The 18,442-nt window shown below is 47.0% G+C and overlaps 1 protein-coding gene and 1 pseudogene across 2 annotated transcripts in view; one reads left to right on the forward strand and one right to left on the reverse strand.

The window, feature by feature from the left end:
* The window catches only part of LOC135056588 (oocyte zinc finger protein XlCOF7.1-like), a 195,415-nt pseudogene that overhangs the window by 71,246 nt on the left and 105,727 nt on the right, over window positions 1-18,442 (reverse strand).
* LOC135054490 (zinc finger protein 436-like) overlaps window positions 1-18,442 on the forward strand; it is a 54,942-nt gene that overhangs the window by 3,445 nt on the left and 33,055 nt on the right. The window lies entirely within an intron of this gene.

Consider the following 18,442-nt stretch of genomic DNA (forward strand, 5'->3'; position numbering starts at 1 on the left):
CTCGCAGGCCATCCCCTTCGGAATACCAGTTATGATCTCTCAGACCCATTACCTATTCAGTGCTCTGCTTATAGAGACTTTTTCAGTAAACAAAGTGCCAACTTCTTGACGCCCCATAGGCATTAGAGATGAGCGGGTTCGGTTTCTTTGAATCCGAACCCGCACGAACTTCACTTTTTTTTCCACGGGTCCGAGCGACTCGGATCTTCCCGCCTTGCTCGGTTAACCCGAGCGCGCCCGAACGTCATCATGACGCTGTCGGATTCTCGCGAGACTCGGATTCTATATAAGGAGCCGCGCGTCGCCGCCATTTTCACTCGTGCATTGAGATTGATAGGGAGAGGACGTGTCTGGCGTCCTCTCCATTAGAATAGAGATAGATAGATTAGATAGAGAGAGATTGTGCAGAGTCGCAGACAGAGTTAGTTTACCACAGTCAGTGACCAGTGCAGTTGCTAGTTAACTTTTATTTAATATAATATATCCGTTCACTTCTCTCTGCTATATCCGTTCTCTGCCTGAAAAAAAAAAACGATACACAGCACAGTCAGTCACACAGTGTGACTCAGTCTGTGTGCACTCAGCTCAGCCCAGTGTGCTGCACAGTCATCAATGTATAAATTAAAAGCTTATAATTAATTGTGGGGGAGACTGGGGAGCACTGCAGGTTGTTAGCAGGAGCCAGGAGTACAATTATATTAATTAACAGTGCACACTTTTGCTGCAGGAGTGGTGACCAGTGCCTGACCACCAGTATAGTATTGTTGTATACTACTAATATCTCTTTAAATATCAACCAGTCTATATTAGCAGCAGACACAGTACAGTGCGGTAGTTCACGGCTGTGGCTACCTCTGTGTCGGCACACGGCAGGCAGTCCGTCCGACCAGAATTGTATTATTTATTATATACCTACCACCTAACCGTGGTTTTTTTTTCATTCTTTATACCGTCATAGTGTCATCCTAATTGTTACGAGTATACTACTATCTCTTTATCAACCAGTGTACAGTGCGGTAGTTCACGGCTGTGGCTACCTCTGTGTCGGCACACGGCAGGCAGTCCGTCCGACCAGAATTGTATTATTTATTATATACCTACCACCTAACCGTGGTTTTTTTTTCATTCTTTATACCGTCATAGTGTCATCCTAATTGTTACGAGTATACTACTATCTCTTTATCAACCAGTGTACAGTGCGGTAGTTCACGGCTGTGGCTACCTCTGTGTCGGCACACGGCAGGCAGTCCGTCCGACCAGAATTGTATTATTTATTATATACCTACCACCTAACCGTGGTTTTTTTTTCATTCTTTATACCGTCATAGTGTCATCCTAATTGTTACGAGTATACTACTATCTCTTTATCAACCAGTGTACAGTGCGGTAGTTCACGGCTGTGGCTACCTCTGTGTCGGCACACGGCAGGCAGTCCGTCCGACCAGAATTGTATTATTTATTATATACCTACCACCTAACCGTGGTTTTTTTTTCATTCTTTATACCGTCATAGTGTCATCCTAATTGTTACGAGTATACTACTATCTCTTTATCAACCAGTGTACAGTGCGGTAGTTCACGGCTGTGGCTACCTCTGTGTCGGCACACGGCAGGCAGTCCGTCCGACCAGAATTGTATTATTTATTATATACCTACCACCTAACCGTGGTTTTTTTTTCATTCTTTATACCGTCATAGTGTCATCCTAATTGTTACGAGTATACTACTATCTCTTTATCAACCAGTGTACAGTGCGGTAGTTCACGGCTGTGGCTACCTCTGTGTCGGCACACGGCAGGCAGTCCGTCCGACCAGAATTGTATTATTTATTATATACCTACCACCTAACCGTGGTTTTTTTTTCATTCTTTATACCGTCATAGTGTCATCCTAATTGTTACGAGTATACTACTATCTCTTTATCAACCAGTGTACAGTGCGGTAGTTCACGGCTGTGGCTACCTCTGTGTCGGCACACGGCAGGCAGTCCGTCCGACCAGAATTGTATTATTTATTATATACCTACCACCTAACCGTGGTTTTTTTTTCATTCTTTATACCGTCATAGTGTCATCCTAATTGTTACGAGTATACTACTATCTCTTTATCAACCAGTGTACAGTGCGGTAGTTCACGGCTGTGGCTACCTCTGTGTCGGCACACGGCAGGCAGTCCGTCCGACCAGAATTGTATTATTTATTATATACCTACCACCTAACCGTGGTTTTTTTTTCATTCTTTATACCGTCATAGTGTCATCCTAATTGTTACGAGTATACTACTATCTCTTTATCAACCAGTGTACAGTGCGGTAGTTCACGGCTGTGGCTACCTCTGTGTCGGCACACGGCAGGCAGTCCGTCCGACCAGAATTGTATTATTTATTATATACCTACCACCTAACCGTGGTTTTTTTTTCATTCTTTATACCGTCATAGTGTCATCCTAATTGTTACGAGTATACTACTATCTCTTTATCAACCAGTGTACAGTGCGGTAGTTCACGGCTGTGGCTACCTCTGTGTCGGCACACGGCAGGCAGTCCGTCCGACCAGAATTGTATTATTTATTATATACCTACCACCTAACCGTGGTTTTTTTTTCATTCTTTATACCGTCATAGTGTCATCCTAATTGTTACGAGTATACTACTATCTCTTTATCAACCAGTGTACAGTGCGGTTTTTTTATACCGTGGTTTTTTTATACCGTGGTTTTTTTATACCGTGGTTTTTTTATACCGTGGTTTTTTTATACCACCTAACCGTGGCAGTCCGTCCATAATTGTATATATAGTATACTAGTATCCAATCCATCCATCTCCATTGTTTACCTGAGGTGCCTTTTAGTTCTGCCTATAAAATATGGAGAACAAAAAAGTTGAGGTTCCAAAATTAGGGAAAGATCAAGATCCACTTCCACCTCGTGCTGAAGCTGCTGCCACTAGTCATGGCCGAGACGATGAAATGCCAGCAACGTCGTCTGCCAAGGCCGATGCCCAATGTCATAGTACAGAGCATGTCAAATCCAAAACACCAAATATCAGGAAAAAAAAGACTCCAAAACCTAAAATAAAATTGTCGGAGGAGAAGCGTAAACTTGCCAATATGCCATTTACCACACGGAGTGGCAAGGAACGGCTGAGGCCCTGGCCTATGTTCATGGCTAGTGGTTCAGCTTCACATGAGGATGGAAGCACTCAGCCTCTCGCTAGAAAAATGAAACGACTCAAGCTGGCAAAAGCACAGCAAAGAACTGTGCGTTCTTCGAAATCCCAAATCCACAAGGAGAGTCCAATTGTGTCGGTTGCGATGCCTGACCTTCCCAACACTGGATGTGAAGAGCATGCGCCTTCCACCATTTGCACGCCCCCTGCAAGTGCTGGAAGGAGCACCCGCAGTCCAGTTCCTGATAGTGAGATTGAAGATGTCAGTGTTGGAAGTCCACCAGGATGCGGAGGATATGGGTGTTGCTGGCGCTGGGGAGGAAATTGACCAGGAGGATTCTGATGGTGAGGTGGTTTGTTTAAGTCAGGCACCCGGGGAGACACCTGTTGTCCGTGGGAGGAATATGGCCGTTGACATGCCAGGAGAAAATACCAAAAAAATCAGCTCTTCGGTGTGGAGGTATTTCACCAGAAATGCGGACAACAGGTGTCAAGCCGTGTGCTCCCTTTGTCAAGCTGTAATAAGTAGGGGTAAGGACGTTAACCACCTCGGAACATCCTCCCTTATACGTCACCTGCAGCGCATTCATAATAAGTCAGTGACAAGTTCAAAAACTTTGGGTGACAGCGGAAGCACTCCACTGACCAGTAAATCCCTTCCTCTTGTAACCAAGCTCACGCAAACCACCCCACCAACTCCCTCAGTGTCAATTTCCTCCTTCCCCAGGAATGCCAATAGTCCTGCAGGCCATGTCACTGGCAATTCTGACGAGTCCTCTCCTGCCTGGGATTCCTCCGATGCATCCTTGCGTGTAACGCCTACTGCTGCTGGCGCTGCTGTTGTTGCTGCTGGGAGTCGATGGTCATCCCAGAGGGGAAGTCGTAAGACCACTTTTACTACTTCCACCAAGCAATTGACTGTCCAACAGTCATTTGCGAGGAAGATTAAATATCACAGCAGTCATCCTACTGCAAAGCGGATAACTGAGGCCTTGACATCCTGGGTGGTGAGAAACGTGGTTCCGGTATCCATCATTACTGCAGAGCCAACTAGAGACTTGTTGGAGGTACTGTGTCCCCGGTACCAAATACCATCTAGGTTCCATTTCTCTAGGGTTGCGATACCGAAAATGTACACATACCTCAGAAAAAGAGTCACCAGTGTCCTAAAAAATGCAGCTGTACCCAATGTCCACTTAACCACGGACATGTGGACAAGTGGAGCAGGGCAGGGTCAGGACTATATGACTGTGACAGCCCACTGGGTAGATGTATGGACTCCCGCCGCAAGAACAGCAGCGGCGGCACCAGTAGCAGCATCTCGCAAACGCCAACTCGTTCCTAGGCAGGCTACGCTTTGTATCACCGGTTTCCAGAATACGCACACAGCTGAAAACCTCTTACGGCAACTGAGGAAGATCATCGCGGAATGGCTTACCCCAATTGGACTCTCCTGTGGATTTGTGGCATCGGACAACGCCAGCAATATTGTGCGTGCATTACATCTGGGCAAATTCCAGCACGTCCCATGTTTTGCACATACCTTGAATTTGGTGGTGCAGAATTTTTTAAAAAACGACAGGGGCGTGCAAGAGATGCTGGCGGTGGCCAGAAAAATTGCGGGACACTTTCGGCGTACAGGCAGCACGTACAGAAGACTGGAGCACCACCAAAAACGCCTGAACCTGCCCTGCCATCATCTGAAGCAGGAGGTGGTAACGAGGTGGAATTCAACCCTCTATATGCTTCAGAGGTTGGAGGAGCAGCAAAAGGCCATTCAAGCCTATACAACTGACCACGATATAGGAGGTGGAATGCACCTGTCTCAAGCGCAGTGGAGAATGATTTCAACGTTGTGCAAAGTTCTGATGCCCTTTGAACTTGCCACACGTGAAGTCAGTTCAGACACTGCCAGCCTGAGTCAGGTCATTCCCCTCATCAGGCTTTTGCAGAAGAAGCTGGAGACATTGAAGGAGGAGCTAAGACAGAGCGATTCCGCTAGGCATGTGGGACTTGTGGATGGAGCCCTTAATTCGCTTAACAAGGATTCACGGGTGGTCAATCTGTTGAAATCAGAGCACTACATTTTGGCCACCGTGCTCGATCCTAGATTTAAAACCTACCTTGGATCTCTCTTTCCGGCGCACACAAGTCTGCTGGGTTTCAAAGACCTGCTGGTGAGAAAATTGTCAAGTCAAGCGGAACGCGACCTGTCAACATCTCCTCCTTCACATTCTCCCGCAACTGGGGGTGCGAGGAAAAGGCTCAGAATTCCGAGCCCACCCGCTGGCGGTGATGCAGGGCAGTCTGGAGCGACTGCTGATGCTGACATCTGGTCCGGACTGAAGGACCTGACAACCATTACGGACATGTCGTCTACTGTCACTGCATATGATTCTATCACCATTGATAGAATGGTGGAGGATTATATGAGTGACCGCATCCAAGTAGGCACGTCACACAGTCCGTACTTATACTGGCAGGAAAAAGAGGCAATTTGGAGGCCCTTGCACAAACTGGCTTTATTCTACCTAAGTTGCCCTCCCACAAGTGTGTACTCCGAAAGAGTGTTTAGTGCCGCCGCTCACCTTGTCAGCAATCGGCGTACGAGGTTACATCCAGAAAATGTGGAGAAGATGATGTTCATTAAAATGAATTATAATCAATTCCTCCGCGGAGACATTGACCAGCAGCAATTGCCTCCACAAAGTACACAGGGAGCTGACATGGTGGATTCCAGTGGGGACGAATTGATAATCTGTGAGGAGGGGGATGTACACGGTGATATATCGGAGGATGATGATGAGGTGGACATCTTGCCTCTGTAGAGCCAGTTTGTGCAAGGAGAGATTAATTGCTTCTTTTTGGGTGGGGGTCCAAACCAACCCGTCATTTCAGTCACAGTCGTGTGGCAGACCCTGTCACTGAAATGATGGGTTGGTTAAAGTGTGCATGTCCTGTTTTGTTTATAGTTACAACATAAGGGTGGGTGGGAAGGGCCCAAGGACAATTCCATCTTGCACCTCTTTTTTCTTTTATTTTTCTTTGCGTCATGTGCTGTTTGGGGAGGGTTTTTTGGAAGGGACATCCTGCGTGACACTGCAGTGCCACTCCTAGATGGGCCCGGTGTTTGTGTCGGCCACTAGGGTCGCTTATCTTTCTCACACAGTCAGCTACCTCATTGCGCCTCTTTTTTTCTTTGCGTCATGTGCTGTTTGGGGAGGGTTTTTTGGAAGGGACATCCTGCGTGACACTGCAGTGCCACTCCTAGATGGGCACGGTGTTTGTGTCGGCCACTAGGGTCGCTTATCTTTCTCACACACACAGTCAGCTACCTCATTGCGCCTCTTTTTTTCTTTGCGTCATGTGCTGTTTGGGGAGGGTTTTTTGGAAGGGACATCCTGCGTGACACTGCAGTGCCACTCCTAGATGGGCCCGGTGTTTGTGTCGGCCACTAGGGTCGCTTATCTTTCTCACACACACAGTCAGCTACCTCATTGTGCCTCTTTTTTTCTTTGCGTCATGTGCTGTTTGGGGAGGGTTTTTTGGAAGGGACATCCTGCGTGACACTGCAGTGCCACTCCTAGATGGGCCCGGTGTTTGTGTCGGCCACTAGGGTCGCTTATCTTTCTCACACAGTCAGCTACCTCATTGCGCCTCTTTTTTTCTTTGCGTCATGTGCTGTTTGGGGAGGGTTTTTTGGAAGGGACATCCTGCGTGACACTGCAGTGCCACTCCTAGATGGGCACGGTGTTTGTGTCGGCCACTAGGGTCGCTTATCTTTCTCACACACACAGTCAGCTACCTCATTGTGCCTCTTTTTTTCTTTGCGTCATGTGCTGTTTGGGGAGGGTTTTTTGGAAGGGACATCCTGCGTGACACTGCAGTGCCACTCCTAGATGGGCACGGTGTTTGTGTCGGCCACTAGGGTCGCTTATCTTACTCACACAGCGACCTCGGTGCAAATTTTAGGACTAAAAATAATATTGTGAGGTGTGAGGTGTTCAGAATAGGCTGAAAATGAGTGGAAATTATGTTTTTTGAGGTTAATAATACTTTGGGATTAAAATTACCCCCAAATTCTATGATTTAAGCTGTTTTTTAGTGTTTTTTGAAAAAAACACCCGAATCCAAAACACACCCGAATCCGACAAAAAAAAACCGGTGAGGTTTTGCCAAAACGCGGTCGAACCCAAAACACGGCCGCGGAACCGAACCCAAAACCAAAACACAAAACCCGAAAAATTTCCGGCGCTCATCACTAATAGGCATTGGGACTGCCCAATCGAGTTGCTACCACCGCGAGGATGCACCTACCCTTTGTACTTTCCAGAAACCAAATCCATGTCGGAATACATTCAGGAGAACCTTAGTAAAGGATTCATTCCCACTTCCACTTCACCGGATGGAGCCGTGTTTCCCTTTGTAAAGAAAAATATGGGGCTTAAGATCTTGCATAGAATATAGGGGTCTGAATGAGATCACAGTTGAGAACCGCTATCCACTGCCTTTGATCACAGAACTTTTTGATAGAGTCAAAGAATCCTCAGTCTTTACCAAACTAGACCTGAGGTGAGCTTACATCTTAATCCAGATCCGCGCTTGTGATGAATGGAAGACAGCATTTATCACCATAGATGGGCACTATGAGTGTTTATTTTTGCCGTTTGGCCATAGTAATGCTCTTGCCATCTTTCAACATTTTGTCAATTAAATATTTTGCGACATGCTTTACAAGTTTGTAGTGGTCTACCTGGATGACATCCTGATCTTTTCATCAGATATAGAGTTACCTCGCCAACAAGTTTGCGAGGTTCTTCAGAAACTACGATAAAATCAACTTTACTGCAAAATGGAGAAGTGTGTATTTGAGGTAACCACTATTCCATTCCTTGGTCATATAATCTCCGCCTCCGGTCTCATAATGGATCCAGAGAAAGTTCTTGCTATCCTTAACTGGACCCAACCTACCACATTACAAGCCGTGCAACGGTTTCATGGATTCGCTAACTACTACTATAAATTCATCAATGATTTCTCTGACGTCCTAGTGGATGCTGGGAACTCCGAAAGGACCATGGGGAATAGCGGGCTCCGAAGGAGGCTGAGCACTCTAGAAAGATTTATGACTACCTGGTGTGCACTGGCTTCTCCCACTATGACCCTCCTCCAAGCCTCAGTTAGATTTTGTGCCCGGCCGAGGTTGGATGCACACTAGGGGCTCTCCTGAGCTTCTAGAAAGAAAGTATAGAAATTAGGTTTTTTATTTTCAGTGAGACCTGCTGGCAACAGGCTCACTGCAGCGAGGGACCAAGGGGAGAAGAAGCGAACCTGCCTGCTTGCAGCCAGCTTGGGCTTCTTAGGCTACTGGACACCATTAGCTCCAGAGGGATCGACCGCAGGCCCAGTCCTTGGTGTTCGGTCCCGGAGCCGCGCCGCCGTCCCCCTTACAGAGCCAGAAGCAAGAAGAGGTCCGGAAAATCGGCGGCAGAAGACATCAAGTCTTCACCAAGGTAGCGCACAGCACTGCAGCTGTGCTCCATTGCTCCTCATACACACTTCACACTCCGGTCACTGAGGGTGCAGGGCGCTGGGGGGGGCGCCCTGAGAAGCAATAAAAACACCTTGGCTGGCAAAAATACCACAATATATAGCCCCAGAGGCTATATATGTGGAAAATACCCCTGCCAGAATATAGGAAAAAGCGGGAGAATAGTCAGCGGAAAATGGGCGGAGCTATCTCCTTCAGCACACTGGCGCCATTTTTCCCTCACAGCTCCGCTGGAAGGAAGCTCCCTGGCTCTTCCCTGCAGGCTACACTACAGCAAAGGGTAAAAAACAGAGGGGGGGGGGGCACTTAATTTAGGCGCAGTATACATTTATATAGTAAAAGCAGCTATAGGGGACATAACTCAGTTAGTCCCTGCATTAAATAGCGCTCTGGTGTGTGCTGGCATACTCTCACTCTGTCCCCCCAAAGGGCTTTTGTGGGTCCTGTCCTCTATTAGAGCATTCCCTGTGTGTTTGCGGTGTGTCGGTACTGCTGTGTCAACATGTTTGATGAGGATAATGATGTGGAGACGGAGCAAATGCCCTTAGAAGGGATGTCACCCCCTGTGGGGCAGACACCTGAGTGGATGAGCTTATGGAAAGAGATGAGTGTACGTATAGACTCCTTACATAAGAAATTTGATGACATGTCAAATGTGGGACAGCCGGGTTCTCAGCTCGTGCCTGTCCAGGTGTCTCAAAGGTCGTCAGGGGCTCTAAAACACCCGCTACCTCAGTTTGCAGACGCAGACGTCGACACTGATACTGACACCAGTGTCGACGACGTTGAGTCTAATCTGATGCCCACTAAGGCCATTCACTGCATGATTGAGGCAATGAAAGAGGTGTTACACATTTCTGATATAAACCCAGGTACCACTAAAAAGGGTATTATGTTTGGGGAGAAAAAACTACCCGTAGATTTTCCGCCATCAGAGGAATTAAATGAAGTGTGTGAAGAATCGTGGGCTTTCCCTGATAAGAAATTGGTAATTCCTAAGAAGGTACTAATGGCGTTCCCTTTCCCGCCAGAGGATAGGTCACGTTGGGAAACCCCTCCTAGGGTGGATAAAGCGCTCACACGTTTGTCTAAAAAGGTGGCACTACCGTCTCCGGATACGGCCGCCCTTAAGGAACCTGCTGATAGAAAGCAGGAGGCGATCCTGAAGTCTGTATATACACACTCAGGAATTATACTTAGACCAGCTATTGCGTCAGCATGGATGTGCAGTGCTGCCGCTGCGTGGTCAGATAAACTGTCAGAAAATATTGACACATTAGACAAAGACACGATTCTGCTAACCATAGACCATATCAAAGACTCAGTCTGATATATGAGAGATGCACAGAGGGAAATCTGCCGGCTGGCATCTAAAGTGCATTGTCCATTTCTGCTAGGAGAGGCTTATGGACTCGCCAGTGGACAGGAGATGCAGATTCTAAAAGGCACATGGAAGTTTTGCCTTATAAGGGTGAGGAATTATTTGGGGATGGTCTCTCCTAGTTTCCACAGCAACGGCTGGGAAGTCAGCATTTTTACCCCATGTCCCCTCACAGCCTAAGAAGGCGCCGTTTTATCAGGTTCAGTCCTTTCGGACCCAGAAAAACAAGCGTGGAAAAGGCGGGTCTTTTCTGTCTAGAGGCAGAGGTAGGGGAAAAAGGCTGCAACAAACAGCAGGTTCCCAGGAGCAAAAGTCCTCCCCCGCTTCGTCTTCCAAATCCGCCGCATGACGGTGGGGCTCCACAGGCGGAGCCAGGTACGGTGGGGGGCCGCCTCAAGAATTTCAGCGATCAGTGGGCTCGCTCACAGGTGGATCCCTGGATCCTTCAAATAGTATCTCAGGGATACAAGCTGGAATTCGAGGCGTCTCCACCCCACCGGTTCCTAAAATCTGCCTTGCCGATTGCTCCCTCGGACAGGGAGGCGGTGCTAACGGGAATTCACAAGCTGTATTCCCAGCAGGTGATAATCAAGGTACCCCTACTTCAACAAGGCCGGGGTTACTATTCCACACTATTTGTGGTGCCGAAACCGGACGGTTCGGTGAGACCCATTTTAAATTTGAAATCCTTGAACATGTACATAAAAAAATTCAAGTTCAAGATGGAATCGCTCAGGGAGGTTATTGCAAGCCTGGACGAGGGGGATTACATGGTATCCCTGGACATCAAGGATGCTTACTTGCATGTCCCCATTTACCACCCTCACCAGGAGTACCTCAGATTTGTGGTACAGGATTGCCATTACCAATTCCAGACGCTGCCGTTTGGACTGTCCACGGCACCGAGGGTATTTACCAAGGTTATGGCAGAAATGATGATACTCCTTCGAAAAAAGAGAGTTTTAATTATCCCGCACTTGGACGATCTCCTGATAAAGGCGAGGTCCAAGGAACAGTTGTTGGTGGGAGTAGCACTATCTCAGGAAGTGCTGCACCAGCACGGCTGGATTCTGAATATCCCAAAGTCACAGCTGGTTCCGACGACACGTCTACTGTTCCTGGGTATGATTCTGGATACAGTCCAGAAAAAAGTGTTTCTCCCGGAGGAGAAAGCCAGGGAGTTGTCATCTCTAGTCAGAGACCTCCTGAAACCAAAACAGGTGTCGGTGCATCACTGCACGCGAGTCCTGGGAAAGATGGTGGCTTCTTACGAAGCAATTCCCTTCGGCAGGTTCCATGCCAGAATGTTTCAGTGGGACCTGCTGGACAAATGGTCCGGATCGCATCTTCAGATGCATCGCTTGATAACCCTGTATCCAAGAACTAGGGTGTCTCTACTGTGGTGGCTGCAGAGTGCTCATCTTCTAGAGGGCCGCAGATTCGGCATACAGGACTGGGTCCTGGTGACCACGGATGCCAGCCTTCGAGGCTGGGGGGCAGTCACACGGGGAAGAAACTTCCAAGGACTATGGTCAAGTCAGGAGACTTCCTTACACATAAATATTCTGGAACTAAGGGCCATTTACAATGCCCTAAGTGAAGCAAAATCCCTGCTCCTACACCAGCTGGTGCTGATCCAGTCAGACAACATCACGGCAGTCGCCCATGTAATCGACAGGGCGGCACAAGAAGCAGGATGGCAATGGCAGAAGCCACAAGAATTCTCCGATGGGCGGAAAATCATGTACTAGCACTGTCAGCAGTGTTCATTCCGGGAGTAGACAACTGGGAAGCAGACTTCCTCAGCAGGCACGACCTCCACCCGGGAGAGTGGGGACTTCATCCAGAAGTCTTCCAGATGATTGTAGATCAGTGGGATCGGCCACAGGTGGACATGATGGCGTCCCGTCTAAACAAAAAACTAGAGAGTTATTGCGCCAGGTCAAGAGACCCTCAGGCGATAGCTGTGGACGCTCTAGTGACACCGTGGGTGTACCAGTCAGTTTATGTGTTTCCTCCTCTGCCTCTCATACCAAAGGTATTGAGAATAATAAGAAAGCGAGGAGTAAAAACAATTCTCGTGGTTCCGGATTGGCCAAGACGAGCGTGGTACCCGGAACTTCAAGAGATGATCTCAGAGGACCTGTGGCCTCTGCCGCTCAGACAAGACCTGCTACAGCAGGGGCCCTGTCTGTTCCAAGACTTACCGCGGCTGCGTTTGACGGCATGGCGGTTGAACGCCGGATCCTGAAGGAAAAGGGCATTCCGGAGGAAGTCATTCCTACGCTTATTAAAGCCAGGAAAGATGTTACGGCAAATCATTATCACCGCATATGGCGGAAATATGTTGCATGGTGTGAGGCCGAAAAGGCCCCAACAGAGGAATTTCAACTAGGTCGATTTCTGCATTTCCTGCAAGCAGGAGTGAATATGGGCCTAAAACTAGGATCCATTAAAGTACAGATCTCGGCTCTGTCGATTTTCTTTCAAAAAGAATTAGCTTCAGTACCTGAAGTTCAGACATTTGTAAAAGGAGTGCTGCATATTCAGCCCCCCTTTGTGCCTCCTGTGGCACCCTGGGATCTCAATGTGGTGTTGAGTTTCTTAAAATCACATTGGTTTGAGCCACTAAAAACCGTGGATCTGAAATATCTCACGTGGACAGTGGTCATGTTATTGGCCTTGGCTTCGGCCAGGCGAGTATCAGAACTGGCGGCTTTATCATGTAAAAGCCCTTATCTGATCTTCCATATGGATAGGGCAGAATTGAGGACTCGTCCCCAGTTTCTCCCTAAGGTGGTGTCAGCGTTTCACCTGAACCAGCCTATTGTGGTGCCTGCGGCTACTAAGGACTTGGAGGACTCCAAGTTGCTTGACATTGTCAGGGCCCTGAAAATATATGTTTCCAGGACGGCTGGAGTCAGAAAGTCTGACTCGCTGTTTATTCTGTATGCACCCAACAAGCTGGGTGCTCCTGCTTCTAAGCAGACTATTGCTCGTTGGATTTGTAGTACAATTCAGCTTGCACATTCTGTGGCAGGCCTGCCACAGCCAAAATCTGTAAATGCCCACTCCACAAGGAAGGTGGGCTCGACTTGGGCGGCCGCCCGAGGGGTCTCGGCTTTACAACTTTGCCGAGCTGCTACTTGGTCAGGGGCAAACACGTTTGCTAAATTCTATAAATTTGATACCCTGGCTGAGGAGGACCTGGAGTTCTCTCATTCGGTGCTGCAGAGTCATCCGCACTCTCCCGCCCGTTTGGGAGCTTTGGTATAATCCCCATGGTCCTTTCGGAGTTCCCAGCATCCACTAGGACGTCAGAGAAAATAAGAATTTACTCACCGGTAATTCTATTTCTCGTAGTCCGTAGTGGATCCTGGGCGCCCATCCCAAGTGCGGATTGTCTGCAATACTTGTACATAGTTATTGTTAACTAAAGGGTTATTGTTGAGCTATCTGTTGAGAGGCTCAGTTGTTTTCATACTGTCAAACTGGATATAGTATCACGAGTTGTACGGTGTGATTGGTGTGGCTGGTATGAGTCTTACCCGGGATTCAAAATCCTTCCTTATTATGTCAGCTCGTCCGGGCACAGTGTCCTAACTGAGGCTTGGAGGAGGGTCATAGTGGGAGGAGCCAGTGCACACCAGGTAGTCATAAATCTTTCTAGAGTGCCCAGCCTCCTTCGGAGCCCGCTATTCCCCATGGTCCTTTCGGAGTTCCCAGCATCCACTACGGACTACGAGAAATAGAATTACCAGTGAGTAAATTCTTATTTTCTCAACTATAGTAGATCCCATAGTTGCTCTCACCCGAAAAGGAGCCAATCCGTCACGATGGTCACCTGAAGCGGTATCCACGTTTCAACTTCTCAAAGAGGCCTTCACTTCAGCCCTAGTGCTCCAGCAACCGGATACCAGCAAACCATTTCTGCTGGAAGTGGATGCTTCCTCAGAGGCTGTAAGGGCGGTCCTCTCACAGAGGGCTGCAGATAATTCATTAGATCCCAGTGGGTTTTTGTCAAGGAAATTGTTGCCAGCTGAAAAAACGATGATGCAATTGGCGAACAAGAACTCTTGGCCGTGAAACTTGCTTTAGAGGAATGGCACAATCTTCTGGAAGGATCTCAACAACCTGTGACAATTTATACTGACCACAAAATTTAATCTTCTTGAAGAACCTCCATTGTCTCAACCCCTGGTTGGCTTGTTGGGTCATTTTTCTTTTCATGTTTCGATTTCACGCTAACATATCATCCCATGGGAATATTTACTAAGCTCCCGATTTTGTTCGATTTGGGGGTTTTCTTTCAAAGAGTCATCTGTGGAATTTACTAAACACATATCTCAGCAGTGATGAGGGCATTCGTATTTGTTTTAACGGCAGAATTCACAAATACGAATGACTACACCATCGGTCAAACACCCCTGTTATTTTATACAACTCGGTAATTTACTAATAATTCATATTCACAATTACTGCTGGCAATAGCCAAACACTGACGGGAAATGTTAGAATTGGTAGGGGAAAAAAAAAAGCAGTTTTCAAATAGGCCTGAACGGATCAGTGAGATCCATGCATGCTTATCAGTAGGAAGGGGTGTGAATGGGTTAAAAATCGGAAAAAAAATTGTGTGTGGTCCCCCCTCCTAAGCATAACCACCCTTGGGCTCTGTGTCCGGTCCTGGTTCAAAAAATATGGGGGGGGAAAGCTCGTAGGAGTCCCCTGTATTTTTTAAACCAGCACCGGGCTCCACTAGCCAGAGAGAGAATTCCACAGCTGGGGGACACTTTGATGTAGGTCCCTGTGGCTGTGGCATTAACCCCCAACTAGTCACCCCTGGCCGGGGTTCCCTGGAGGAGTGGGAGCCCCTTAAATCAAGAGGTCTCCCCCTCCAGCAACTCAAGGGCCAGGGGTGAAGCCCGAAGCTGCCCCCCCCCATCTGTGGGCGGTGGATGGGAGGCTGATAGCCATTGTGTAAATTTAAAGAATATGATTTTTTGTAGAAAAACTACAAGTCCCAACAAGCCTCCTCCGCAAGCTGGTACTTGGAGAACCACAAGTACCAGCATGCGGGAAAATAATGGGCCCGCAGGTACCTGTAGTTCTACTACAATAAAAATACCCCCAACAATACACAACACACACCGTGATAGTACAAGTTTAATTGACATACATGCACACTTACACACAGACATACTTACCTATGTTGACACGGAGCACCTCGGTCCCTTTGTCCACATAGAATCCACAGGGTACCTGTAAATAGAAATTATACTTACAAACAATCCGGCGTCGTTCTGTCCTCTTCATTGACTTTGTAATCCACGTACTTGTTTAAAATAAAATAAAAATTAAAAACCCGGTCCACGCTACTAAAGGGGTTCCATGTTTACACATGGAACCCCTTTCCCCAACCGGCGGGACCCCCCGTGACTTCTGTCAGTGAAGGTCCCGCCAGCCAATCAGGGAGCGCCACGTCATGGCACTCTCCTGATTGGCTGTGTGCTCCTGCACTGTCAATAAGAAGGAGCGCACTGGTTACAATGTAGCTTAGCGCAGCTCCATTATAACCAATGATGGGAAATTTGCGGTCTGCGGTTAACCGCAAAGTTAATTGGGGTGGCCAGGGGTGACAAGTTGGGGGGGTAATGCCACGGCCGCAGGGACCAGTATAAAAGTGTCCCCCGGCAGTGGCATTATCTCTCTGGCTAGTGGAGCCCAGTGCTGGTTTAAAAAATACGGGGGACCCCTACGTGTTTTCTCCCCCGTATTTTTTGAACCAGGACCGGACGCAGAGCCCGGTGCTGGTTAAGCTTAGGAGGGGAGACCCCATGCAAACTTTGTTTCTATTTTTACCACTTTCCACACTTCATGTAATGCACACAATAAAGCCCTGCAAGGATCTCACTGATCCGGCCGGGATTCATTGTGTTAAGTCCGGCAGTGTTTTACTAATCACTCCCGTAAAAAACTGCCAGACAATACGAATCACATCGACATCGGAAAATACAAAAGAAGACAGCTCGGCAGCTTAGTAAATTACATGCACTTTTTTCAAAAAGTTGAAAAAAACAACACGACCGATACAATTCGAGATTAAACTCCCACCAAATCAACACAAATACGAATCTTCGTAAATATACCCCCGGTTCCCAGAATAAAAAAGTGGATGTGTTATCCCCGTCCCTCTGCCCTGAGGAGAGTTTGCAGGTCCACCTCCCTAGTCTAGTGCTAAGCCCAACAGTTTTTACCACAACCACAGTTCAACCTCCTATTGGGAAGACTTTCGTTCCACCTGATCTTCATAAAAAAACCTTCTTATCTGGTCTCATGCTTCATGGTTTTCTGGCCATGCTGGAATCCACAAGACCCCAGAGTTTGTGCAGCGATCCTACTGGTGGCCTTCCATGAGATCTGATATCTCTGACTTTATTTCTTCCTTTATCAAGTGTTCTTCGCATAGAATATCCTGTCAAGCACCATGGGTCTACTCCACGTTCCTCTCCGACCATGGACCCATTTGTCAATTGAGTTTTATTATGGACTTACCTAAAACCAAAGATTTCATTACAATTTGGGTGATCATTGACTGCTTTTAATTTTTTTTTTTAAATGGCTCACTTCATTCCCCTCAAAGGATTACCCTCCACTCCAGAATTAGTGTGACTCTTTATTTCTGCTGTCTTCAAGTTAAATGGATTGCCTACAGAAATGATATCGGATTGAGGTGTCCAGTTTTGTAGCCAAATTTTGGAAGTCTCTTTGTTCTGTATTTCAAATCAATTTGCATATCACCCACAAACTAATGTTCAGACAGAAAGAGTTATTCAGGACCTGGAAACTTTCCTTCGCTTATACTTATCTTCTCAAGATGACTGGATAGAGCTATTCCCATGGCCAGAATTTGCTGATAATAATTCTAATCACTCCTCCAAAACCACTCCGTTTTTCATTGTGTATGACCTGCACCCACAAGTTCCAGAATTTCTTAGCCTACCCACTCGAGACCTCCGAGCAGTTGATTCTTCTGTTCATCAATTCTCAAAAATTTGGAAGCAAGTACATACTGCTCTTCCCAAGTCTTCACGCTGACAAAAAGAGACGAGCAGTGCCCAGTCTTAAAATTGGAGATCTAGTGTGGCTGTCTACTCGGAATTTAAGGCTCCGAGTTCCGTCAGTGAAATTCGCCTCTCGTTTCATTGGACCGTTTCCTGTTGAAAAAGTAATCAATCCAGTGGCCTTTAAACTCAAGCTCACTTCGTATTTATGAGTTCCTAACTCATTCAATAGTTCTCTTCTGAAGCCTTTAATTCAGAATCTATTTCAAAAGAAGCTTCCTCGATCTAGAGTCCTTACTGATAGAGGAATAGAGTTCGAGCTCAAGGAAATAGTGTATTCCCGAGGCGTTATGGTCATCTGCAATACCTCTTGGATTAATGAACAAATAATTTACCACCCTTTATTTTAGGCGCTTCTCAATCCACCTGAAGCCTCAAAAGTTTCTTTCCCCAAGCTGTCCGCCTGCTGAACTCTTGAACATTGACTGACTAGACGTACATGTAACTCACTTGTGTCCCTACGGTATACCTATCATCTGTGTAACTTTACTTGACCCCCCCCACACACACACACACACACACCTGCTTACCTGTTACCTACTTGGCTGTTGTATAGCAAACCGAAGACAAATTCCTAGTATACGTAAGTATACCTGGCCAATAAAGCTGATTCTGATTCTGATTCTGATGATTACAGGGATAGTTGCCCTTAAAAGATAGAACATAACACAGACATAGCCTAATACTGTGACAGCAAGAAAGCACACAATTAAATAGATAAAAGGTCCAGACTCGTACCACAAGGGGTGGTCTACTAATAGTAGACAATATCGATTTTTATGGAGCGGATCACCGGCTTGGGAGTGTTCTAGACTTTCTTAATGAATGGAAGATTTTTCTTTCTTGCTTCAAATTTGCACATGTAAAGGAAATGGTACTAGGATAGTGTATTGCCATAAAAATGTATTTCCACAAACACAAGATCTCACACCTTGAGGAAGATAACCTTTGTTATCGAAACGCGTCGGTTAAGGTAGCAGGATGTATGTGGATCTCTCGCCTGGCTGTGGATGATCACTCCTGGGGACGCCTGGTTGTAATCTTAAACAAGCACTTTTGTCTACTCTTGTGTAGACCACTCAGTCTGGTGAGAATCCACCTTTTAGAGATCTTGTATTCAGATGCCAATGCAACGTGTGCCACAGCTAGTCTGCAAGCTTGTGCTCTATGCTCCCAGATTCCTGCGCTTAGAACCTGGTTGCTATCCTGTATCCTGCAGTTCC

The sequence above is a fragment of the Pseudophryne corroboree genome, chromosome 3 (assembly GCF_028390025.1).
Source record: "Pseudophryne corroboree isolate aPseCor3 chromosome 3, aPseCor3.hap2, whole genome shotgun sequence".
In the NCBI taxonomy this organism is placed as follows: domain Eukaryota; kingdom Metazoa; phylum Chordata; class Amphibia; order Anura; family Myobatrachidae; genus Pseudophryne; species Pseudophryne corroboree.